The sequence below is a fragment of the Myotis myotis genome, unplaced genomic scaffold (genome assembly GCF_014108235.1).
Source record: "Myotis myotis isolate mMyoMyo1 unplaced genomic scaffold, mMyoMyo1.p scaffold_m19_p_3, whole genome shotgun sequence".
In the NCBI taxonomy this organism is placed as follows: domain Eukaryota; kingdom Metazoa; phylum Chordata; class Mammalia; order Chiroptera; family Vespertilionidae; genus Myotis; species Myotis myotis.
In genome coordinates this window covers 159938507-159965384 of record NW_023416335.1, presented here as the reverse complement: position 1 = coordinate 159965384, position 26878 = coordinate 159938507, and the positions used below count along the sequence as shown (strand labels likewise).

The following is a 26878-nucleotide window of genomic DNA, read 5'->3' as shown; positions in this document are numbered from 1 at the left end:
CAGGAAGGATTAAGGCCAGACGTGGAGAAGGACTTTCCCCTGAGAGAAGACATTAGGGCGCAGGTGGAAACTTGGAGCGGAGGTGTGGGTCTGGGCACAGGTCCTGTGCTCCCTGGGTGGCAGGGAGGGGGACTGAACCCTTAGAGGGTCTCCAGAGACCAGAGCTTCTTCTCCAAGTGCTGATGGCAGTGGGTGCAGGGCCCAGGGAGAGAGGACCATCTGGGACTCAGCAGAAGGAGTAACGGGGGTGGTGAGCCAAGAGTGCTTGTGAAACAGATTTCTGTTTCTGCTTGCTAAATTATGGGGATGGAAAAGCAGGCGAAAGGCCTGCAAGAGGAGGATGGTGGAGAGTGGAGAGGGAAACTCCTTGGTGGGGTGGCTTGCTTACAGATGGCCTGGGTTTCCACTTTCATTATTGGCAGAATATGAAATAATCTGCTGTAACTGAAGGGATGGGGGTTAGACTATGTGAAGAACTTACTAGTTTGATGTAGGACCAGGATGTCAATCAATACTAGAGAGTAAAGGAGATAGAATATTCATAGGAGCTGTGGGCACTATGCCAGGTCTGGGGGCCACTGGATAGATAGAGGAGAGGTGCCAGGGCACTGGGGAGGGGAGGGCTGGACATTCTGGGGGGGGGAGGGGAGGGGGGAGGAGAAGGACTGGGGTGGAGAGGACAAGGGACAGGGAATTCTGAGGGAAGGTCCCAGTAGGGACCAGGGCCAGAGATCTGTTTCTTTCGCTTTAAACTGAGCAACTGGAAAGTCCCATGCAATCCATGCCTGCTTCTCTGGGGACCCCATGGTCAGCCTCTCCTGTAAAGGGTCAGCTGTAACCCTCAGTTGCCTCTTCTCCCAGGCAGCCCTTCTTTGGCCTGGATTTCACATGGTTCCTTCCCATGTTACCTCCCAAAATAACCTCCTCTGTACCCCTCCACCCCCAGCCATATCACTTCACACATGCCAGGCCCAGCTCAGTTTTCTCAGGGCAGTGCTGGGGTTATAGGGGCACAGTGGGCCAGCCAGACCTCCTTTTGCTGTAACTAGCTCTGTTTTGCAGTCGTTTGGACTCCAGGACCCCCTACACCCAGCTCCCTTGCTCTCCCTTTGATGTAGCAGGGCCGGCCTGGGAAACTGCTGATTGGAGTCCTCAGCCCCTCTTCTGGTCAATTGCTACCCACTCCCTAGAAGTGACAGCAGAGGGAGGGGGTGTGAGGCAAGAAGCCAAGAGAAAGATGGAATGGGAGATACAGGTGCTCGCTCTGACCTCCTTTGCACTCACGCACCTCCTAAGCACACATGCACAGAGCAGGGTCCAAAGTATCCTATATAATAAAAGTGTAATATGCAAATCAACCAAACGGTGGAACATCCTGTCTGTGGGGGGGCAGGGCCGGTGAGCAGGCAGTGCCAGTGGGCAGAGGGAGGGGATGGCGGGGGGGGGGGGGATGTGGTGGTGACCAGCAGCGGCGGAGGGGCAATGGGGGCTGGGGCTGGCCGGTGCTGTCCCCAGATCACCCACTGGTAGCCTACCACAGAAGGAGACCAGACTGCAGCTTAGGCCAGTTCCCCACAGGGAGGGGGCCTAAGCCATCAGTCAGACATCCCCTGAGTACTCCTGGACGGCAAGAGGGCACAGACCGGGCTGAGGGACCACCCCTCCATCACTGCTGAGTGCACGAATTTTCATGCACCAGGCCTCTAGTCCTTTAATAAATAACTGGTCTATTCCCTACCCCTTCCATCAGGATCCTGGAACTTGAATTCCCACACCCTTATCTCTGGGGCCTCGATTTCCTCATTTGTGCAATGGGCAGAAGAGTCCCTACCTGTTAGGGTTGAGTATCCTATGAGGTAAGGTATCTGGCACATGGAGCCCTCAACAAATTAATAGCTGCTGTTTTTCTTGTCTTGTTATCTCTTAGAAGGGTAGCGGAGTTAGGAGAGAGACCTTGCCAGGCTCTCATAAGACCTTCCACTCCCACCCCAGTCATCCAGTTTGCCTAGGCCTCTTTCAGAGTCCCTTCTTCCTCTCACATTCGGCCTGGCCATGGAAATTCCTCCCAAAGTCTCATAACATTCTTCATGTTGCTTTCTCAAGCTCCAGAGTCTTAAGCTCTCTTCTCCAAAAGCTGTAGGTCAGGAGAGGGGCCCAGAGAGCTCAGGCTTTGGAGAGATGGCTGATGGAGGACTGCGTGGAAAGAGGGGTCCCCGGAGCAGCTGGTGCTGGGGTGGAAGCGGAGGAGGAGAGAGCAGGGAGAGGGAGGAGAGACAGCTCTTGGTACTGGCTTCTGGAGGAGGCTGGGGGTGGGTGGTAAAACGTTTATGGGTAGCGGGGAGATGGCATGTGACTGGCTTGCAACCTTTGGTGCTGGAGTCTCCACATGAGCTGCCATGGGTCTGTCTGTGAAGGTGTGAGTATGTCGTTTTGACTTTTTTATGCTAAGAGCTGAGTGAGTGTCTGTTGGGCTTGTGGGTGGAAAAGGTGTGGGTTGCTCTCCCACAGGGCGGGGAGTTGCAGAGCACACCATGCCTGCTCCTGGAGCCCTTCCTGGAATGAGTAAGAGTTGGAGCCCGCCTTTCCCAACCCCTTCCCGCAGCTTGCACGGGCCTGTGCAAGGTGTGCTTGCGTGTGCAAGCGTTCATGTCCCTGCTGCAGCCACAGCCCCTGCCGGGGGAGCAGTAGCTGTTCTGTATGGTACACTTCTGGATCCATGAAATATTCAAGGTTACAGGGATGTGACTCAATGGTGCAATCATTTAACAGCTCCCACCTGCCCCTACCCTCGGAGCTGGACCCTGGGTTAATAGGCTGCTCCTGTTGCTCTCAGCACTTTCTGCTTTTATTTATCTATCCTCCCCACCCCCGCAGCCTTCTCATGCATTATCACTAATCCTCACAACCCACCAGGAGGGAGGGCAGGTAGTATGATCTTTATTTTGCTTTTCAAGGGCAGAGTACTGGAGAAAGGTCATACTGGATGGGCCGCCTGGATTGGTATTTGGGAGGTCAGAGTTCAATTTCTCCCTCTGCTACCAACTGTCCGGCCACTCTGGGGTGGTCACTCCCTCCCACCCCCAACACACACACACACACACACACACACACACACACACACACACACAGGTCTCCGTTTCCTCTCTTGTAAAAAGTGGGAGCCAGAGGACTGCACGGGTTTCTTCCTGTTCTAATAATTTGCATTCTGAGTGGGGAGCTCCAGTCTCATAGGTAGGAAGTCTCAGAGCCAGGATGAGACCCCAGGAGTCTGGGCCCTCACCTCCACCTTTGCATTTCTGCCTGCCTGGCTCAGGGGCAGGGGTGCACTCCTGCATGTTGAATACAAGATGCACACACTTTCCACCTGCACAGCTCCGACGAGGGGAGGCTACTGACGGGTTTCATCCACCCAAAGGAGCAGGAGCCCGTCCAAGCGGTCCCCCTGGGGACCATATGCTCCTGCCAATTTGCTGCTGTTTCTCCAGCATTTCTGGAAACTCTTGGAATCATCTCAGAGCCTGTGGCATATGCTGTGAGTCCTCATGGGGAGCGCATGTCTGTCCTTTGGGTGGCTTGGCTCTTCTGGAAATGAGTGAGAGTCTTTCGGGGCCATGTCGTGAAGGCAGGAGGCCAGGTGGGAGCGGAACCTGATCTGAGGCAGGGGTGTGGGCACCCTGAAGGGATGCTCCGTGTCCCCGGGGACCCCAAGGCCCACCTAGAAGGCCTCTGTGCCAAAGTGTCCAGAGCTTCTTGTGGGCCCCAGCAGCACCATTAGCCTAGATGAGTGGCCTCTCAGGGGCTGGCTTGGAAGGCCCAGCCTCCTCTGACTGTCCTAGAAAGTCCTGGTTTGCCTGATAAGAAGCCCATCGTCGAATCCTGCCAGGCTTGGGTGTGCACCCTCCTGCAGCTGGCACTCTTGGGAATGGGTCCAGCGCTGGTGATTCAAACAGAGGAGATGCTCATCTCCAAAGTGCTTTGCCTCTTTTTGAACCACAAACTGGTAGAGGTGGAAAAGACTTAAAAATCAACCAATCCAATTTCTCCAGCTTGAGAGGGGAAACTGAGGCCAAGAGGGAGAAAGCAGCTCTCCCAAGGACTAGAACCCATGTTAACACTTTCCCACCAGATTTGGTGGCTATGGCAGGGCAGTGGCTGAACTGAAGCAGGGGCATGGACCAGAGGACCTCTTGAGATGCATTTTTAACCCTACGACCATCACCACTCTAGCAGACCACTCCCCAGCTGGCCTCTAGCTAGTCCCTTCCACCCCGAGCTTCCTAAGAGGTTGAATTTATTCTTCCAACCAGTGCTTATTGGGTAGTCACATGCGCCAGGCGTTATGCTAAGCACCGGGGATCAGTGGAGCACAAAACAGGCACAGTCTCTGTCCACTAGCATCTGACAGACTAGCAGGGGTCAGTGTGGAACAGGATGACTAAGTAATTATAATTGATGACTAAGCCATTATAAATTATTTAAAAAGTGGAAGTATAAGAATGAGGCACATCAAGGAAGGGGGAAGGTCAGCATGACCTCTGACTGCTCGGATGCAAACTCCCTCGCCCGCCAGCTCCTTCCAGCGTGGTGCCCTAGGCTCTGGAACAGTCTGCTTGGGTTCAAATCCCAGCTCTGCCACTTAGTAGCTCTGTGATCTTGGGCAAGTCACTTAACCCCTCTGAGCCTCAGTTTCCTCACTTGTAAATAACAGGCCTGTCTGTTACTGTAGTGAGGGGTGGAAGGAGGGAATGTCCATAAAGAACCTAGCTCAGTGCCTGGCACCCATTAAACACTCGAGAAATAGACACGAATAGGGAGGAATTCATCTTAGCAAATGTTTCTTTTGACTCTGGAACAATCCGGGATGAAGAAATGGGGATTTCCAAGCTTCCAGAGTTGGGGGCAGACACTCCTGCCTCTTTCCAGCCAGATTCAGCTCCTCCCACCCTTGTTTGAGCAGCTGTTCTTGATGTCCAGCTGTGTCCTCAGCAGCATGGATGATCACCCTGCCCTGCTAATTAACACCCGCCCTGTTAATGATTAAATCTAATGACTTTGACTTGGGGGTGGGATGGAAAATTCCCCAGCCACAGGACAGGACGAGGGTAGGCCATAGGGAGTTGGAGGGCAGGGCCCCCTGGGTGCAGGACGTGCTATCGATGGTAGGCGGCTGGGGGAGCTGATGCCAGGTTTTCTCCCCAGGCTGCTCAGCAGGGGAGTGTGGGTGGAGAGGGGGTCATTTGAAAGTTACAGCCCATCTCCTCCCCCACTCCTCCTAGGCTTGGCAGAGGCTACTGGGCCCCAGCCCAAGCCGTAGCATTCCTCCTGCCAGGGATCCGCCATTGATTGCTGCTGGGGCTGGAAGGACCGGGGTGAGATGCTGTACTAGTTTCCCAGGGCTGCTATAACAAAGTATCATGAACTGGGTGGTTTAAAACAACAGGATTTATTCTCTCGCAGTTCTGGAGGCTAGGAGCCTGCAATTAAGGTGTCAGCAGGGCTGCGCTCCCTCTGAAGGCTCCAGGGAAGAACTCTTCCTTGCCTCTCTCAGCCCCTGGGGGCCCCAGGTGTTCTTCGGTTTGTGGCAGCAAAACTCCAATCTCTGCTTCTGTCTCCACCTGGCCTTCTTCCCCTGTGTGTCCTCTCCTCTTCTTGTGAAGACATCAGTCATGGGATTTAGGGCCCACCCTAAGTCCAGGATAATTTCAGCTCAAGATCCTTAATTAATTACATTGTCAAAGACCCTCTTTCCAAATAAGGCCATGTTTTGAGGTCCTGGGTGGACATGAATTTCTTGGAGAGCCCACTGAACCCGCTACAGGTGGTGAGAGTGCCCAAGGGGCCGTGAGGACTGTTGGAAGCTGAGGCTAGCACTGGAGGCCAGAGGCCTGTGTCTCCCCCTCCCCAAAACTGGAGGAAGTGCTCAGGACCCCTGGGAGTGGTTGGAGTGGGTCTCAAGAGGCCTATAAAAGGAGGCTACTGATGACAAAGAGATGAAGTAACAGGAGTTGGGTGTTCTTGATTGGAGAAAAGAAGGCTGAGGGAACTTGGAAGGGAAAATCCAGGTCCCTGTAATTTAGACCGGTTGGAGGGGAAAGTATAACCTGCATTATATTATATACTAGTGGCCGAGTGCATGAAATTCATGCACGGGTGTGGGGGTGCGGGTCCCCCAGCCTGGCCTGTGCCCTGTCACAGTGCGGGAGCCCCGCGATCGATCACCCCAAAGAGGTAGGCCCCACCCACCCATCCAGGGCTCCTCCATGGATTGCCCCAAAGAGGTAGGCCTGAGCTATGGACCCCCAGGCCTCCATGCCACACGGGGACCTGCCGGACCTGCCTCCTTTGCACCACATGGAGCCACGGGACCCCCAGGCCTGGCCATGCGTGGAGCTGGGAGGAGACTGGACTCCCAGACAGGCTCCAGCCCCGCCCACCTGCACGCACCTGCTGTGCGCAGCCATCTTGTGATAGCGTGAGGGCATCACACGTGAGGGCGTGATGACTACTTAGCCTTTTATTAGTAAGGATCATACATATCTATACTAATAATAGCCTAGGTGGTTGTCACCCCTCACGCCTTTGATGCCCTCATGCGGTCACAATCCCACAATCCATCACCAGGAGGCTGTGTGTGCAGCAGGCGGCGAGGGTGGACAGGGACTTGATGCTGCATGCGTGGGAGGTGGGGCCCGGTGGCTTGCTGTCCAGTGAGGCCTGGGGGGGTCCCGCGGCCCCACGTGGTGTGGAGGTGGGACCCCCGGCTCCCGCCTACCTCTTTGGGGCAATCCATCGAGGAGCCCTGGATGGGTGGGCAGGGCCTACCTCTTTGGGGCGATTGATCGTGGTGCTCCTGCACTGTGAGAGGGCACAGGCCAGGCTGGGGGACGCCCCCCCCCCAGTGCATGAATTTTGTGCACCGGGCCTCTAGTTATCATATATGTTATATATTGTATAATATATATTACATGCTATATGACAACCATGACTTGCCATATAATGAAAAAAATAAAGTTGCATTTGGATTACATGATGAGTATGGTGTCATGAGATGATCCTTTATCCTTTATGGGGTCAGTGGGCAGAAGTAATTATTTCCCTTGCTTCTGGGTGAAAATTCAGGAAAACCTTTAACTATTCTGCTCACTCTCAGGTGAGACCAGCTCAATTCAGAAATTAGAATGACCAGGCCAATATATGAATCAAAACCTTAACTATTTAATGTCACTCTTTGCAGCTTATGGGTTCCTGCTGCAGCTGGAGCTGTGGAAAGGGGTGAGTGGCTGGCTTCTGTTCTATCTGTCACGATCTCCTTCCTCCCTCTCCCTAGCCCTGCCCTTCACCCACTCTCACTCTCTTTAGATGCTGCTTCTGGGTGAGGTGTGTTGGTGAGGAGGTTGGGTGGTGCAGAGCAGATAGGAAGGGGTAGGCGAGTTTTTACATCAGCTGTGACTCAGCCTCCTGCTCCATCAGCTGGTTGTGTCCTCGTCCCTTCCTCTCTGATGTCCTCTGGTGACTATTCTCAAGGGCACTTTCCTGGCCTCTCAGAGTCCCATTCACCTGCATTTATTTTATCCCAGAAACTTGAGCCTCCTCCCTAAGCTGCTGGGATCCCTTAGTCCCTTGAGGTAGCCCTATTGGACAGCACCCAAGATAGATGCATGGGGATACACCTGCTTCTCTCCCCAAAACAGCCAGTTCTTCAGTTGCCAGGCAAGCTTTGGCAGCCCAGGGCATTCCAGACCACTGGCTCTGCCGGCCTGCCCACACAGCCCTTCCTTGGCCCTTCTCTCTCTGTCTAAATATATGGGTGGCACCCAGGCTCCACTAGCTCTGCCAGGCTCCAGGACACTCTGCCACTAGCTCTAAGGATTACATATTCAGCTCTCGGGGCCAAGCATCCAGAAGGTTTGCTATAGAGGGGATGGGGCTCACTACACAGCTTTGTCCATGCATTTCCTCCTCACAAAATCTTCTCTTCATTCCACACTATGATGCCATTTTATATCTTCAACCAGGCTGAGGGGGTCAGGAACTAATTCTTAATATTTTCTTTGAAATTCTTCAGAGGATGATTTGGCACCTTACTTTGAAATTTCATTGATTTTGCCTTGGTGCGTAGTTTAAATCTAATTTTAGGATTCTGCTATGTAAGAATCTGGGACAGTTAATGTGCCAGGAGAGGGGCATCTAAATCCATATGGTCGACTTCTCTAATGGCCACCAGAGGGCAGCAGATCCTGCTTCAAACTCTTTCCTTCCTTGAACTCATTGGAACTAGATTATTTTATTCAACTCCCAGACACCAGGTGTTGTCCAGGTGCTGGGCCATGAGGAGGGCCTTAGCTCTCCCGATATAGCTCCTGGCTCCCTAATGTTGATCGTGCTTTCTGACTTTCAAGCCACTGTTCTTCCAGTCGCAGTATCAAAAAAGTCAGTCTGCATCGACAGCAACAGCCATTTACTAAGCACCTACATTGTAATGGGCCTGGAAATGAAAGCTACACTTTTTGCCCTGGACAAGCCCAGCCAGGGAGGAAGGTCTGTGAACAGAAACAATGAATGCAAAATAGCAACAGCTGTTGCAGAGGCAGAACTACGGGCTTTGTACCGAACCCTTTGTACTAGAAACAGAGAGGAGGCGGGTGGTTGCCAGGGGCGGAGGGTGACGGCGGGTGAATGGGTGACGGTGTTCAAAAGGTGCAGACTTGCAGTTATAATAACGTGCAGCATGGTGACTATAGTCAACAATATTATTTGTGCATTTGAAAGTTTCTAAGAGAGTTGATCTTAAATTTTCTCATCACACACACATTTGTAACTATGTGAGGTGATGCATAGGCTAACTAAACTAATTGTGGTAATTATTTCGCAATATATACATATATCCAATCATTATGTTGCACACCTTAAACGTATACAATGTTATATGCTAATTATATCTTAAAGCTGAAGAAAAAAAATAAGGGAGCACTGAGTATGGAGCAGGAGCTGGAGAAGGCTTCATGGAGGATGGAGAATTGGAGTTAGTTTTCTTAAGGATGAGTAGGATTTTGGGGGAGAAGAGGAATGAGACTAAGGGAGGGTAGATTGACAAATCCTGGGGGGTAAGAGAGTTGCCAGATGACAAGGAAGGTGGAGGGTAGTGGAAAGTGGTGGGTTGTTAGGGGAGATTGGGGGCCTAGTAGGGGAACGTTGGGAGGACTATTGTCTGCTATTAGCAGAAGCAAAGCTTCCTTTTCAATTTCCCAGTTTCCAGGAAGAGGGTCTCAGGCTAGATGACTGCAAGGATTTTACTGAATTTAGAGGTTCTCTGAGAAAGTGAGGCGAGGGGAGCCTTGTGCTTCTCAGGGAAGAAATGCTTGAAGGCTTTGATGTTGTTTAGCCAGGATTAAACAAGACTCAGTCAGGGTTGGGGAGATCTTGGCATAACAGGGGAGGTGAGGGCCAGGAGTCAGACTGGCCTTGGAATGAATCCTGATTCTTCCGATACCCGAGTGAGCCTGGGCTGATTGCTTTACTTCCCCTGCTTGTTTCCTAATCTACAGAATGGGAATAATAATGCCGCCATGCTAGGGATGTTGTGTCCCTAAACGCTTAGTGCAGGGCCTGGTAAGCATTCGTGAGATGGTACCATTTATTATTAGAATGATAATTGCCTTCAGATGTTTCCAAGGTTGTCACATGGAAACCACCAACTTATCTGTTCTGCTCCATCAGGCTGAATGAGTGACGCAAGTGCAAGGGGGACAGAGACAGGCTGCTGGGAGGAAGAATACTCTTCCAATGAGAGCCACCCAAGCCTGGAAGAGGCGGCACTGTGTGTAAGGAGATCCTGTCACTGGAGGTACTCAAGAAGCTATCTGGGGGGTCCTGCATTGGACCCAAAGCTGGACCTTCCTAACTGAGTTCACTGGGATTCTTTGCATGGCTCTGAAACTGTGCAGTAGAGTCTATGAATGGACGCTTTTGCGATTCCCTTGGAGAAGAAGGACCCCTGGGACAGGGAAGATGGAACTGGTAGTAGAAAGAATCAGCGTCTCTTCTGGTCTAGGGCTAATCACCGAGGCTTTAGCCATCTGGTCTCCTCGGGTGAGGAGGCTCTGTGGGGCTTGTCCTGTCCCTCCTCCTGCCTCCACGTGATATAACTGCATATCCTGGGTAGGAATCTAGGGATTGGTGAGGGATATTCTTCTTTAAGACCCTTCCCTCACGCCCAATAAAAGAAAGTCCCCATTTTGGGGTCCTCCTATCCATCCATGGTTAGAGAAGCCCTTCCCTAAGACGTCACCTCAGGCTTCCTCACTGCAAGGTCTGGGCCCCTGATACTGCACCTTGTTCTCAGGGAGTGTGGTCTTCTCCTCACCTCGGCACTAAATCTGTAGAGGCTGGGGATGGGAGCACTGGGACTGTGAGCAAAGACTTTCCAGTCCTTTCCAGAATCTTTTCTTCCCAACCACTTTGAGAGAGGGAGACCCTCATCTGCCACCCCTTCCCTGTGCCCCTTTCCATTAGAGGAGAGGACTCTGCTCCTTCTTCACCAGAGTGTCAGTGTGAAACCCTCTGGTTTCTCTCTGTCCCTTCCCTGCTCCTTCCTGGGAAAGGAGTAGCTAATTTCACCAACTCTTCATTCATTCATTCATTCATTCATTCATTCATTCATTCATTCATTCAATTTACTCATGAATTCAGATTTATTCACTGACCTCCAACTGTTTCCGTAATAATTACTGTTCAAGGTACTAGAGAGAAATGGTGAATAATAATGATCAACAAGTTCCCAGGTTTCTCAGAGCTTGCATTTTGTGAGGCAGAAAGTATATACACCACTAAACAAGTGTATAAATAAGATATTTCAAAGCATGGTGAGTGCAATGAGGGAATAAACGGGTGAGGTGACAGAAGTAACTGGTGGGAGGGCAGGTGGGGTGGCCAGGAAGGTCTCTCTGGGAAGAGACCTTTGAGCTGAGACCTGAAGGAGGAAAGGGAGTCAGCTACGCAAAGAAAGCAGCTTCCATTTGAGAGCCTCATAGAGGCTGTGGAATTCTTAGGATATTTTAAAATGTCTTTTAGGAATAGGCAATAGAGAGAACATTCAAAGCAAGACACAGACTGGGAATTCTCGAGGGCACAAGAACAGGGCTTGGGAGCATGAGGCTGGGCAGAGGACTGGGTTGGGCGGGGGGGGGGGCGATGGACAGAGCTGCATCAAGATGGGAGTTTGGTTAACAGAGTCCTGGAGGCTTTGGCTTGGTCCTGGTGATGATGGGGTGGTGGTGGTGGTGGACAGAACAGGAGTGACAAGAGGGATTTGGTTGCCCACCTTCCTCTAAGAGCAATCGAGACAGGGTATAGGCCTCAGTACCTAGTTTGGGGCCTTTGGCAACTGATTCCTGTGGTACCAAGGACTGAGGGGGGTGGGTGGTGGCTGATTCCATGGGAGCAGGAGGTGTGTGGTAGCAGAATGATGGGCCCTAAAGATGTCCATGTTCTAATCTCTAGAACCTGTGAATATGTTCTACTACCTGGCAAAGGCTGCAGATGGAATTATAGCTGCTAATCAACTGGCTTTCAAACAGGGAGATTATCTTAGATTTTCCAACTGTATCCAATATAATCCCAAGGGTCCTTAAATATGAAGGAGGGATTCAGCAGAGAGAACAGGATGGATGGCAAAGGGAGAAGAACTTGGCTTGATGCTGCTAGCTGTAAAAATGGGAGGATGGGGCCGTGAGCCAGGGAATGCGGGCGGCCTCTAGACACTGGAAAGGGCACGGAATGGATCCTCTGTAGAGCCTCCAAGAGGACTGTGGCCTTGCTGACACCTTGATTTTAGCCTAGGGAGACCCGTCTTGGACATCTGACCTCCAGGATTATTAAAAAAATACATTTGTGTTCCTTTAAGCCAGTGCATTTGAGGTAATCTGTAATTAGAAATTCTAATTAGCAAACAAATACAAGATGAAAGGACCCGCTTTTCCCGGTGACTGCTTCCTCCTGCAGGCTGAGCGGCTATGGCAGCTGGAGAGACAGGATTTATCTGACACGTTTCAGCAGGAGTGGAGTTAATGCATTAACAGGAATTTAACAGACTAGCATTGTCTCTTTGAATGCTGTGCTCTCCTGATACAAATGCACACACTTGGACAGGGCTTCCTGCCCCTGCTCCCTTGGGGATGTCTGCTGTTTCTCTCTGCTTAGCGGCTCAGGCCAGGAGGAAGCAGAGGAGGCTCTCTTTGGACTCGTGTCCCGATTGCATTCTCCAGTTCGGCTTGCCAGTGAGGTCAGAGTGCTGTGGGTTGTCTGGCACTTATCTGGTCATTAATAAAACAAATACTTGGGTCTCCTTTTGGTCTGTGTTTGGGGTGCCTTCTCCATTGGCAGGATTCAGCGGGGTGAAGGGATGACATGCTGGTGGGCTTCCCTGGAACCTGGATGGTAAAATCAAGGACTGGCCTGGTGGGGACTCCAGTACCATGGATTTAATTAGGCAAAGGCTCGCAAAATAATTCTAACCTGCAGCTTTCTATGTGTAGTTGAAGCTGGAATGGAATTACCTCAGTTCCACGTGGGTGCAGAGCAAAGGAATACTCAATTTTGGATTCAGATTACTTGTGCTAATCTCTAGTAAGCGATGCTAGGTTGGCTGTCCCGGGTCCTGATTGTCTCCTTTGCTTTGAACGGCAGTTAGGGCTGCAGAAGGAGCGATGGAGGGAGGCTATTTATGGCCTGTGCACAGGCTTCGAGAATGATTTCCTACCACACAGCCTCAAGTTGGCTCCGGGGTGTACATTGATTAAGCCCTGATTTCAGATGCCCACTGTGGGGATCGGCATGTCCCACAGATCCAAAGGCCCAGGGCCCCTTATATGGAGGAAATGCCTCGGTGGAGAAACACTCAGTAGAATTATTACACACTTGGAGGGTAAAAGAGACATGAACACAGCGAGTGCCAGGAACACTCTGTCTCTAGAAACCAGATGTATTCAGGGAATCAGTCTTAGCTTTGTAGTGAGAAAAGTCGGCAGAAGAGAGAATGAAAAAGAAAGGAAGTTCTGTGGATTGAGCTGGGGGAAAAGACAATTTCTTGGGAGAAATGTTGAGTTCTTAGAGGCCACGCTTGATATGTAGTAAGAGAGAAAGGAAACGTTTCTATACCTACATGCTTTTAAGGATGGAACTAAAAAAGAACAGAATATTTACTCATTTCTGGATCAGGGAGGATGAGTGGGGTCTAGAGATTTAATAACGCTGCAAAGCGGAGTGAAGCCGCTAGAGGGAGCGTGGAACCAGGGAACTAGTGTTGACAGCGGCTTGTTTGGCTTGAAGGGAGGCCAGGAGGATTAGAGGTGAACACTGCAAGTATGGTTAGGCCAGTGGTCGGCAAACCGGGGCTCGCGAGCTACATGCGGCTCTTTGGCCCCTTGAGTGTGGCTCTTCCACAAAATACCACGTGCGGGCGCACACGTACAGTGCGATTGAAACTTTGTGGCCCATGCACAGAAGTCGGTTTTCTGCCTGGGCGAGTCTATTTTGAAGAAGTGGCCTTAGAAGAAGTGGGGGGTGTCGGTTGGTCTGGCAATGGGAGACGCAGTGCGGGGGAGGTGCGCGCGATTCATGCACGAGTTGAGTGAGCCAGCCAGTCAGCAGTCTCATGTGCAGTGGTTAGTGCTAGTCGTGTCCGCAAATCTCGCGCGGGTGACAAAAGTACCTACTCGAAGCATAAAGTTACCTGTATTTTTCCAACCAGCTGCAAATCCTACAGGTATTTTTGTCATCAATTTAAGGATTCTAATTACTTTGTGATGGTGGCTTTATTATTATAAAATGAAACATTTTTTTAGGTATGTCGAGATGGTTTGGACATATAGAGAGGATGAACGAAAGGAGATAGACGAAACAAGTATACAAGACGAGTGTGGATGGGGGAGTTGGAAGGGGTCGACCTCAGCGAATGTACCTCAATCAGATTGAGGACGTTTTTTAGCAAAGGCCAGTTTAGGAGTACCCTAGTTAAGTTAATACCAATGTCCCTACCTATATAGTTTAAGTTTAAAAAATTTGGCTCTCAGAAGAAATTTCAGTCATTGTCCTGTTGATATTTGGCTCTGTTGACTAATGAGTTTGCCGACCACTGGGTTGGGCAAGTCTGAAAGGGACAATCATTTGGGAGTGGGGAGGGGGTGGGGGAGGTATCGTCTGTACCCTGAGGGGACAAGCCGAGAATCTGTGGTCAGGACCCTCCATGTAGTTACTGAGAAGGTGAAACACACTAGTGGGAAGTCATACAGCAGAGAAATGGATGTAGTCACATCTGAGTTAAATTGGGGCGACTGGGAGTATTACTTTAAATTTTTAAATATCACAAGATGACAGAATGTCTTCAGTGCCCCACTCCCAGAGAAGAGACAGTAGGCAGGCCCCCACCTCTAATGGGAAACTTGATGCCCCAGTTAACCCCTCCATGGGGGATGTCGCCGAAAGAACACCCACACTGAGAGAAGAATTTCATGAGTTTATTTGGGCCTACATTTTGAGGGCATGCCTGGAAGCAAGATCTCAACGGATTGAGAAAATGCTCCTGAGAAGACAGTCCAGGTTTTCCCTATTCTCTCAGATGCCACCAAGTTTTGCCACGTTTCGTTGCTGGCTTACATAATCAAACGTAGTAATTTGATTCTGGCTGAGCTCAAAGGCCCCATGTGTCAGGAGGAGGCTGTCATTGAGATGCCTTGTCATTTCTGTCTTCTGTTTCAGCTGCACTGGGCCCTGGCTAAGCAAGCCCAATTCCAGCCCCTGTGCTGCCCCAGCTGCCCACTAGGGGGACTCTCCGGAGGTACAGAGGAGATGGACTCCCCCCGGCAGCAGCAGCACCACTGCTCTGAGAACCTCCGTGGAGAAGGTGCGCAGGAAGTGGCTGTGGCTCAGTGCCAGTCTCCACCGCACCTTTTCCCTGCCCCTTAAATCCTCATGAAAGGTTTTTTGCCCCTATTTCTTCCCCAAATCCCTACAAAAAAAACCCCGTGCACTAGGTTCTGGGCACATAGTAGAGAATATGTTTGTGTTTCTAAGTTTTGCTGGTGTGGTATTCTGTGTCCTGGTTACCCTGACTTTGATAAAGAGGGACCCACGAGCTACTCAAGTGTGGATTAAGTCCACTTTGGAGGGGCTGGAGGAACAGCTCACCTTTCAGAGCAGAAGGACCAGGATATAGCCTTTGGGGTTGAGGTTAGACTGCAGGTGAAATTTCAGGCTTGGCAGACAGATTTCTGAAGATTAGAGAAAAGCAGGCTCCAGGCTTGCTGCCCTCTCCCTCTCCCCTGCCCCACCCCCGAACCAGCTGGCCTCCCCCTCAACGCCCAACACACACTGCACCTGCCTCCTCTGACACCACACTGAGGCAGGTGTCACGTAGTGGTACCTGTTTGTGCCAATGGAAGGCATATCTGCTGGAAACCTCACCCCTAACCCCCACGTTCCACACTCTTGGGCCCTTTCTTCCGGGCTCTGAGGTTATCTGTGTGAGTCCCCTGCCTGCAGGCACCATAGCCTCTCTCCTGCCCCAGCGAACACACCCCATGCTCCTGGCTCTCCACCCTCCTCATCCTCAGGAGCTTGGCGGTCTCCCCACAGTCCCTCCCTCTACTGTCCCACCTCAGAGATCTGGAGATGCGGCTCCCCCAGGCCAGAGAGAGGATGGGGACCCAGGGACCTAACCCCTTCCCACACTTGGGAAGCTGAAGTTATAGGGAGAGAGTGTGTACCTTCCCTTCCCCTTCCCATCCAGACCTTGTTCTACCAACCAGCTGGATCAACAGAAGAAACACTCTGTCAGCCCCTCCTGACAGGCCAGTGTTTTTTCAGGTGGGGAGGCCAGCAGGGCCTGGCAGCCAGTTGGGAGAAGTAGGGAACTGACCTTGTGGGAATGGATATTCTTTAGGAAGAGCGATGCCCATGCAAATAGACATCACTAGGGTTTTTGGGAGTGAAACCTCCTGGTTAAGCATGAGCAGAAACTGTCCTAACTGGTTTGGCTCAGTGGATAGAGCATTGGCCTGTGGACTGAAGGGTCCCAGGTTCGATTTTGGCCAAGGGCATGGTTGCGGGTACATCCCCAGTCGGGGGTGTGCAGGAGGCAGCTGATCGATGTTTCTAACTCTATATCCCTCTCCCTTCCTCTCTGTAAAAAATTCAATAAAAATATATTTAAAAAAAGAATGAGCAGAAGAACAAATTGGGGAAGAATTACAATTATTTTTTTCAATTATAGTTGACATAGAATATTGTATTAGTTTCAGGTGTACTAGTATAACATAGTGATTAGGCATTCATGTAACTTACAAAGTGATCATCCCAATAAGTCTAGTACCCATTTAATACAATACATAATTATGACAATACTAGAGGCCCAGTGCACAGATTTATGTACAGTGGGGTCCCTCGGCCTGGCCTGTGGGGATTGGGCTGAAACTGGCAGTGTGACATTTCCCATGGGGTCCCGGATTGCAAGAGGGCGCAGGCCAGGCTGAGGGACCCCACCTGTGCATGAATCTGTGCACAGGGCCTCTAGTATGCATATAAGATCTTTGGTTAACCTCTTCCTGCCCTCTCCCTTCCCCGCTGCCCTCTGAGATTCATCAATTTGTTCCATGTTTCCATGCCTGTGGTTTCTGGTCCTGTGTTGAGCATCTGCCCCCTGGTGGCCAATGCACATCACAGCTATCGGTCGGCTGGCCTCTTAGGCTTTTACTATATATATAGACAGACTATTGACTATATTTCCTTTGCTGTAGTTTAGATATCTGGGGAAGGGAATAATTTTGGACTTTTATTTCCTTGCATTCTAATTTAAAAGAAAGTGTCTTTAAATTTTGTTACTTTTTTTTTTTTTAATCCTGACCCGATATTTTTCCATTGGTTTTTAGAGAGAGTGAAAGAGAGATGAAAAGACAGCGAGAAATATCAATGTGAGAGAAACATATTGATTAATTGCCTCCTGCTCGTGCCCTGACCAGGGCTGGGCCTGGTGAGGAGCCTGCAACAGAGGTATGTGCTCTTGACCAGAATTAAACCTGAGATCCTTTGGTCAGAAGGCTGACGCTCTATCCATTGAGCCAAACTGGGTAGAAATCTTTATTACTTTTGACATTAAGAGGGGGTTTATGTTTAAATTTAGGGCATTTTTGGGCAGCTAGTGTTGAATGATTTGATAGTTTATGCTGCCAGGTAGTACTTATTTTGTAACTTGCAGGTGAGCTGAACTGAGCTGATTGGAGAGGAGAAATAGTGTTTAGGAGTTTCAGTGTTGGAGTTAGTTTTCATCCTATTTGTATCTGATTCAGAGCCCTTGGGGGGCAACAGTAAACCGATCACCCCGCTGATTCCAGGAGAATATACAAAGATTGGTGGTGAGGACTTGCTACTTCATTTTCTTTATCTGAAAATAAGAATTGAATTTTTTTGGGGTCTTTTGTAAGGATTAAATGAGTAAATATGTGTAAAGCATTTGGAAACCTATTTGCACATTTGCTATTTGGAAATATACTTCTTGTTTGCTCCTGCCACGTAGTAGGAGCTATAAAAATCAATGGGCCATATGACATGGCCACTTTTGTAGGTCACAAATGGCTGAATATCTGCAAAGTGGGAGACATCTCTGATACATGGTCTCTTCACAGCCATCCCTCCAGCTGCACCTGTGGTTGGTCACAGATCAGAAGCCAACCTTTGAAATCCAAAGCGCGGAGAACCAAGATGGCAGCATAGGTTAACGCCGGAGATTGCTGCCTTGAACAACCAAATCAAAACACACCTAAAAGACGGAACGGACATCATCCAGAACCACAGGAAGGCTGGCTGAGTGGAAATTCTACAACTAGGAGGAAAGAGAATATCATACCCAGACTCAGAGGAGGCGCAGTGCTGAAGTGAAATACTCAGGTACGGAGTGCGTGCGGAGCGGGCTGGAGGCGGAGGGCGCGGTTGGTGCTTTCAATCGGGAGGGAGGGAGTCTCAGATTCTGAGCTCCAGATCCGGGCAAGTCTCTAGGGACCCAGACTCAAACGGGAGAAGCGGGACTGTCTGCCTTCAGTCGGAACTCGAAGGCAGCTTTCTCTCTGAGGTTTGCAGCGGTTGCTGGGACTCTGTGAGGCAGAGCCCCTAGGGACGGAACTGAGAGCCGCCATAAATGCTCTCTCCAGCCCACCCTGTTGATCCCGAGCCCGAGTGACCCACCCGCCCCGCCCAAGCCCTGCACAGAGCCATTTGCCAGATAGCCTCAGGCAAAGGCTAGATTAGCACCTCCCTAGAGGACAGAAGTTTTCCCACTGCAGACACAGCTGATTCTCACAGCCAGCTGGCCTGGAGGTCAAATCCCCCTAGTATTAACTACAACAATCAAGGCTTAACTATAGGAGGACTGCATACAAAGACCACTAGGGGGTGCACCAAGAAAGCATAAAAAATGCGAAGACAAAGAAACAGGACAAAACTGTCAATGGAGGATATAGAGTTCAGAACCACACTTTTAAGGTCTCTCAAGAACTGTCTAGAAGCTGCTGATAAACTTAATGAGATCCTCAACAAATCTAATGAGACCCTCGATGTTATGATAAAGAACCAACTAGAAATTAAACATACACGGACTGAAATAACGAATATTATACAGACTCCCAACAGCAGACCAGAGGACCGCAAGAATCAAGGCAAAGATTTGAAATGCGAAGAATCTAAAAACACCCAACCGGAAAAGCAAAATGAAAAAAGAATCCGAAAATACGAAGATAGTGTAAGGAGCCTCTGGGACAGCTTCAAACGTACCAACATCAGAATTATAGGGGTGCCAGAAGATGAGAGAGAGCAAGATATTGAAAACCTATTTGAAGAAATAATGACAGAAAACTTCCCCTACCTGGTGAAAGAAATAGACTTACAATTCCAGGAAGCACGGAGAACCCCAAACAAAAGGAATCCAAAGAGGACCACACCAAGACACATCATAATTAAAATGCCAAGAGCAAAAGACAAAGAGAGACTCTTAAGAGCAGCAAGAGAAAGAAACTCAGTTACCTACAAGGGAGTACCCATACGACTGTCAGCTGATTTCTCAACAGAAACTTTGCAGGCCAGAAGGGAATGGCAAGAAATATTCAAAGTGATGAATAGCAAGAACCTACAACCAAGATTACTTTATCCAGCAAAGCTATCATTCAGAACTGAAGGTCAGATAAAGAGCTTCACGGATAAGAAAAAGCTAAAGGAGTTCATCACCACCAAACCAGTATTATATGAAATGCTGAAAGGTATCCTTTAAGAAGAGGAAGAAGAAGAAAAAGGTAAAGATACAAATTATGAACAACAAACATGCATCTATCAACAAGTGAATCTAAGAATCAAGTGAATAAATAATCTGGTGATCATAATAGAATCAGGGACATAGAAAGGGAATGGACTGACTATTCTTGGGGGGGGAAAGGGGTGTGGGAGATGCGGGAAGAGACTGGACAAAAATCGTGCACCTATGGATGAGGACAATGGGTGGGGAGTGAGGGCGGAGGGTGGGGCGGGAACTGGGAGGAGGGGAGTTATGGGGGGAAAAAAGAGGAACAAATGTAATAATCTGAACAATAAAGATTTAATAAAAAACAAAACAAAAAAAAAAATAGAAAAAAAAAAAAAAAAAAAAAAAAGAAATCCAAAGTGCTGAGCAAAGAGAAAGCTTCTCTGTTTGGGGGATCTTCCTCTTAGATGTCCTCTCCCCACAGGGGTTGGAGGGAATAGTTTTCAGCTTACTTTTTCATTCCGTGCTTACTCTCCTCTGGGGGAAGAGTAGATGATCTTACCTGTGACAGCGTGCCTGTGGCTTCCCTGGCCCTGTCCTTGTTCAGTCTCTGACTCAGGCAGGTGGGGGTGGGCACAGGGCAAGAGTAGAAGGTGCCTTTGTCCCGAGGTCTCCCATTCAGCTTTAACAGGGAGCCCTGCCTTTGGGTTTATAGCACATCTGTCCAGCCATTAGTAAGGTAGATATTTTGCTTTGATCTCCATTAGGTAATGAGTATCATGTCATTTCTTATATTGATCTGAACTGGAGGGTCAAAGGATGAAAATGGAAATTTCCCTAATCTAATCTCAGAAACTCCCCCTCCAATTTCTTCCTGAATGACATTAACTTCCAATTCCCATGCCCCCTCTGCCCCCCCGCTCCCCCTCACCCCCTGTTTCCAGCTCTGAACACATTTGCAGATTGCATTGCCAGTAGGACAGTCACTCTGTTGATCTTCTGGCACACATTTTTTATTTTTTTAATCCTCACCTGAGTGGGGGGTGAGGAGAGAGAGAGAGAGAGAGAGAGAGAGAGAGAGAGAGAGGTCAGAGAGAAACATTGATTGGTTGCCTTCAACCAGGGATTGAACCTGAAACCCAGATATGTGTCCTGACTGGGAATCAAACCGGCAACACTTCTGCACACAGACTGAGGCTCAACCAACTGAGCCCTCCGGCCAGGCTGCACACATAATTTTATATGTCCTGGGAGTAGGACAATATAGATCAGGGGTAGCTCCTGGGTTGGAAAAACTCAGCTTTCCACCTGTGAGTCTTTCTTTTTTTCCCTGTCACATAAAAATATTTTTAAATTTATGTAAAAAAATGTACCTCTAACAGGCAAACTACAAACTGGGGAATTTACCTGTAAAATACACGACTAAGAGTAACCTATTAAGAATTCTTACAAATTGGTAAGAAACAAGACAAGCATCTCAATTCACAAAACACAAAATTAATAAAGAAAATTTGAGAGTGTGGCCAGGCAGCTCGAACCGGGCAGTGGATTGTGTAGAATATATGGCCAGGCTCTTGTCTTCTAGTCACCTGGCTTCCTCTGATACCCAGGTTAGAGGACGGGGGAAGCGTGCCTCAGGCCAGCCTTCAGAAGAATCCACCCCAGAACTCCCCCTTCCCTGCCCAGGAAGGAGGATCTTTCCCGGGAGGAAATTCAGAAGAAATTAGAAGCTGCAGAAGTAAGACGCAAGTCCCATGAAGCGGAGGCCTTGAAGCAGCTTGCTGAGCAATGAGAATGGGAGAAAGAAATGCTTCAGAAAGCAAAGAAGAGAACGAACTTTACTACAATGGCAGAAGGGAAACAGACCCACAAAATGGAAGCCAGCAAAGAGGCACCAACGCTGCTGAAACGGAGCGCTGGTGAGAGAAGGACAAGCACATTGGAGAAGTTCGGAAGAAGAAAGAATCCAAAGATCCTGCGGATGACACTGAAGCTCACCCATTGTTCTGAGAACTGACCCTCTCCCCCTCCCCTTCCTAAAGCTCCAAGGACTGCACTGGCCAGTGTCATTGTATTTTTGCCCTCCTGACAAATAGTCTAGAAGTTGATGTGGGACCACAGGTGGATCCGGATGATGTTGTTTTAGGGGATTAAGGGGAGAAAGCTTTTCATTCGTTTTCTAACGTGTTGAGGTCTTTCTAGTGTAGCTATTTTTCTTGATCTTTTCTACTTCAGTACACTTGGTGTGCTGGGTCAATGGCTAGTACTGTATTGGCTCTGCAAACACGTTTGTGAAAAGAATATGTAGTGACTTCTTTTAAATTGTTAAGATGTTGAATAGCAGGTCACTTAAAAAATGTATGTTTTCATAGATTTCAGAAAGGAAGAGAGAGGGAGGGAGAGATAGAAACATCAGCGATGAGAGAGAATCATTGATGCCTCCTGCACGCTTCCTACTGGGGATTGAGCCTGAAACCCAGGCATGTGTCTTGACTGGGAATCAAACTGTGACCTCCTGGTTCATAGGTCAACACTCAACCACTGAACAACACTGGCCAGGTTCTGTTCATTTTTAAATCCCAATTCTGTCCTGATATTACCAGATGCTACTGTTCTTGAATGGTTAATAAAACTGCACAGTGCTGTTAATAACATTTAAATATACCAGGTTTTGCCTGTCACAATGACAAGAGAGGAGAAGAGCGAACGTAGCCAGTGGTGGTGAGTATGTAAAATATGAAAAACTGCTGACAATCGTATTGTTGGCAAGATGAGAATATATATCTTTTGACTTTACATATTTCTGAATTTCGTCTAAGAAAAATAAAAATGTATAAAGAGTGTAATCAGGGTGAGCAAGTTTTCGTAAACATAAAGTGAGAAAGTCTAAGAGGATAGACAGCAAAACACAATGAATGTTTTCCTTTGTATTTATCTGCCTTTCTACAATGTGCACAGATTACCTGTGCATTTTTGCTTGTTTGTTTTTAATAGAATGGAACTCGAGTTCAGTAGAAAAACCATAATTTCAAAGCATCACAGTTTGAACTGACTTGAACATTTCCGGTTAAATGCACCTGTTCAAAATCCAAGTTTGTCATTTTGTTTGGAACAATTTTTGAGAATCAAGTGGTCATGTAAATAAGGAAGCAAACAGGTGTAAAACGACAAGAGAGCAATTGACAAAATAACTACAAACTTTGTTCCAATGGCTATTGCAGTGTAATAAATAAAATGACAATTAACCAAAATCACCTTTATTTTAGTCTTCAATGTCCTCTCCTCTCCCCCCCCACCCCCCCGCCCAAGATAAACACGATTAACTTAAAAATGGCATTTACAGTGCCTCTTCAAAGCATTTCCCTTCAACGGGAAACTTAGCCTCACAGAATCCAGACACTGAAAAGCATTATATTTTGTTGTCATTATAAGATAAAACAGAATCTAGCATAAGTCAAAGGAAATCCATTCATACTTCAGGTCCTCCTCCTCCACGAACCAGCATTGTTATATGATTTCCATTTAGCAAAATCTTGTATAATTTAGTGATCCACAGAGAGCTCTGGGTCACTGCACAGGTGAGGCCCTCTCCCCCCTCAGGCAAGAGGGAGGGAAGGGGGGCTGGCAGTCACCCCCCAATTGCTCCAGTGCTTCTTCCTCTGAAGGCCAGCCATGAGGTGAAGATTGGGCTGCCTCCCACCTCCCCTTCCTCCCTGATTTCCCCTCTCTGCAGCACCCTCCCCTCCCACAGGTCAGGGCGTGTAGGAACAGGACAGAGACAGAGGACAGTACCCACAGTGAGTCCGCAGGCCTCCAGGCTTATTTCCTAAGACCCATAATAGTCCACAGGTGTAGGCCTCCATTATTTCCAGACCAGGCTACCTTGGAGTTTCTCATGGCTCTCTGGCCTCCAGTCTGTCTCCACTACAGCCCATGTTCTGGGCTAATGCCTAAGGAATCTCCTGAAGTTCATGCCACGTCTCTACTTAAAAGTCTTTAATGACCACCCATTATCCATCGGATAAAGTGCAAACTCCTTGGCCATGTGTTCAAGGCCCTTCATCTCTCAGACCTCATCTCTGGCCTCTGTGAAGTATTCCCTGCTTGCTGTGGTGTTATATATATATTCATGCTATTTCTCTGCCAGGGGTGAGCTTCCCTGTCCGCCTGCCTGCTGTATTCCACAGCAGATGTTGCCTCCTCCTTGGAGTGAATCCAACCTTTTCACTATCACTCCTCCCTTGGTTAGTCACCTCACCTTTGTGGTCCCGCAATACATTGTTTACATCTTCATCTTTTCATTATTACATTCCACTGATACTTTTTCCCCCAAACTAATTACCCCTTTATTTATTTATTTTTTTAATTTTTTTTTATTGCTTAAAGTATTACAAAGGGTATTACATATGTCTCCTTTTCCCCTCACCCTTGACAATCCCCTGGCCTCCCCTACCCCCCAGTGTCTTATGTCCATTGGTTATGCTTATATGCATGCATATAAGTCCTTCAGTTGATCTCTTAACCCCCCGCCCCGCCCCCCTACCCTCCCTGGCCTTCCTGCTGCAGTTTGACAGTCTGTTTGAGGCAGTTCTGCCTCTGTATCTATTTTTGTTCATAAGTGTATAATGGTCTTTATTATCCATGAATGAGTTAGATCATGTGGTCTTTTTCCTTCATTGACTGGCTTATTTCATTTAGCATAATGCTCTCCAGTTCCATCCATGCCCTTGCAAATGGCAAGAGTTCCCTCTTTTTTACAGCAGCATAGTATTCCATCGTGTAGATGTACCACAGTTTTCTAATCCATTCATCTACTGATGGGCACTTAGGCTGTTTCCAGATCTTAGCTATGGTGAATTGTGCTGCTATGAACATAGCGGTGCATATATCCTTTCTGATTGGTGTTTCTGGTTTCTTGGGATATATTCCTAGAAGTGGGATCACAGGGTCAAATGGGAGTTCCATTTGTAGTTTTTTGAGGAAGCTCCATACTGTCTTCCATAGTGGCTGCACCAGTCTGCATTCCCACCAGCAGTGCGGGAGGGTTCCTTTTTTTCCACATCCTCTCCAGCACTTGTCGTTTGTTGATTTGTTGATGATAGCCATTCTGACAGGTGTGAGATGGTACCTCATTGCTGTTTTTATTTGCATCTCTCGGAGGATTAGTGACTTTGAGCATGTTTTCATATGTTTCTTGGCTTTCTGAATGTCCTCTTTTGAAAGGTGTCTATTTAGGTCCTTTGCCCATTTTTTGATTGGATTGTTTATCTTCCCTTTGTTAAGCTGTATATGAGTTCCTTGTAATTTTTGGAGATTAGGCCCTTATCAGATATGACATTGGCAAATATGTTTTCCCATGCAGTGGGCTTTCTTATTGTTTTGTTGATGGTTTCTTTTGCTGTGCAGAAGCTTTTTATTTTGATGTAGTCCCATTTGTTCATTTTCTCTTTAGTTTCAAGTGCCCTAGGAGCTGTATCAGTGAAGAAATTGCTTCGGCATATGTCTGAGATTTTGTTGCCTTTGGATTCTTCTAGAATTTTTATGGGTTCTCGTCATACATTTAAGTCCTTTATCCATTTTGAGTTTATTTTTGTGTATGGTGTAAGTTGGTGGTTTAGTTTCATTTTCTTGCATATATCTGTCCAATTTTCCCAACACCATTTATTGAAGAGACTATCTTGACTCCATTGTACGTTCTTGCCTCCTTTGTCAAATATTAATTGAGCGTATTGGTTCAGGCCGATTTCTGGGCTCTTTATTCTATTCCATTGATCTATATGTCTGTTCTTGTGCCAGTATCAGGCAGTTTTGAGAACAGTGGCTTTGTAATACAGCATGATATCTGGTATTGAGATCCCACCTACTTTTTTCTTTCTCAGGATTGCTGCAGCTATTGGGGGTCTTTTTTTATTCCAGATGAATTTTTGGAGAGTTTGTTCTAGCCTGTGAAATATGCCATTGGTATTTTAATGGGAAGTGCATTGAATTTATAGATTGCTTTGGGTAGTATGGAAATTTTATTTTATTTACCTTTTAATATATATTTTTTATTGATTTCAGAGTGGGAGAGGGAGATAGAAACATCGATGAGAGAGAATCATCGATTGGCTGCCTCCTGCATGCCCCCTACTGGCCATATGCCTGACCGGGAATTGAACCATAACCTCTTGGTTCATAGCTCCATGCTCAACCAGAGTCATGCTGGCTGGGCCCAAAGACCATTCTTAAATGGCTGGGGTAGTACCTAGACATATAAAATAACACTTCACTGTAAATTTAGAAGTGTTTTACTTTTTTGGGGGGTTGGGAATTAGGGGAATGCACAGTACTTCTGAAATTGCTATGCTGCTTTAAAGATGTGAGGCCATTTAGTTAACTTCTTCTAGTATGGACATTTTAATGATGTTGATTCTACCAGTCTATGAACACAGTATGTTCTTCCATCTGTTTATGTCTTCCTCTATCTCTTTTTCAATGTCCTGTAGTTTTCTGAGTAGAGGTCTTTTACCTCTTTAGGTAAGTTTATTCCTAGGTAGCTTAATTTTTTTAGTGCGATGGTAAATGGGATTGTTTTTTCAGTCTCTCTTTCTGAAAGTTCACTATTGGTGTATAGAAATGCCTTAGATTTTTTGGGGTAATTTTGTATCATGCTACATTGCCAAATTCATGTATTAAGTCTAGTAGTTTTTTGATGGAGTCTTTAGGGTTTTGTATGTATAATATCATGTCATCTGAAAATAAGGACAGTTTTATTTCCTCTTTTCCAATTTGGATGCCTTTTATTTCTTCTTTTTGTCTAATTGCAATGGCTAATATTTCCAGTGCTATGTTGAACAGGAGTGGTGAGAGTGGGCATCCCTGTCTTGTTCCTGTTCTTAGGCGAAATGGTGTTAGTTTTTGTCCATTGAGTATGATGTTGGCTGTGGGCTTGTCATATATGGCTTTTATTATGTTGAGGTATGATCCTTCTATTCCCACCTTGCTGAGATTTTTATCAAAAATGGGTGTTGCAAAAATAAACTCAAAATGGATAAAGGACTTAAACGTACGACAGGAAACCATAAAAATTCTAGAAGAATCCAAAGGCAACAAAATCTCAGACATATGCCGAAGCAATTTCTTCACTGATACAGCTCCTAGGGCACTTGAAACGAAAGAGAAAATGAACAAATGGGACTACATCAAAATAAAAAGCTTCTGCACAGCAAAAGATACCATCAACAAAACAACGAGAAAACCCACTGTGTGGGAAAACATATTTGCCAATGTCATATCTGATAAGGGCCTAATCTCCAAAATTTATAGGGAACTCATACAACTTAACAAAAGGAAGATAAACAATCCAATCAAAAAATGGGCAAAGGACCTAAATAGACACCTTTCAAAAGAGGACATTCAGAAAGCCAAGAGACATATGAAAACATGCTCAAAGTCACTAATCATCCGAGAGATGCAAATAAAAACAGCAATGAGGTACCATCTCACACCTGTCAGACTGGCTATCATCAACAAATCAACAAACGACAAGTGCTGGAGAGGATGTGGAGAAAAAGGAACACTTGTGCACTGCTGGTGGGAATGCAGACTGGTGCAGCCACTATG

General features: G+C 47.7%; 1 long non-coding RNA gene across 1 annotated transcript; it reads left to right on the top strand.

The window, feature by feature from the left end:
- The first annotated feature begins 1755 nt into the window (after positions 1–1755).
- LOC118651726 lies at positions 1756–17814 on the top strand. The gene is made up of 4 exons (XR_004966332.1): positions 1756–1856; positions 7235–7272; positions 9718–9844; positions 17676–17814. It is a non-coding gene; the product is annotated as an uncharacterized LOC118651726 (long non-coding RNA).
- The last annotated feature ends 9064 nt before the right edge of the window (positions 17815–26878 follow it).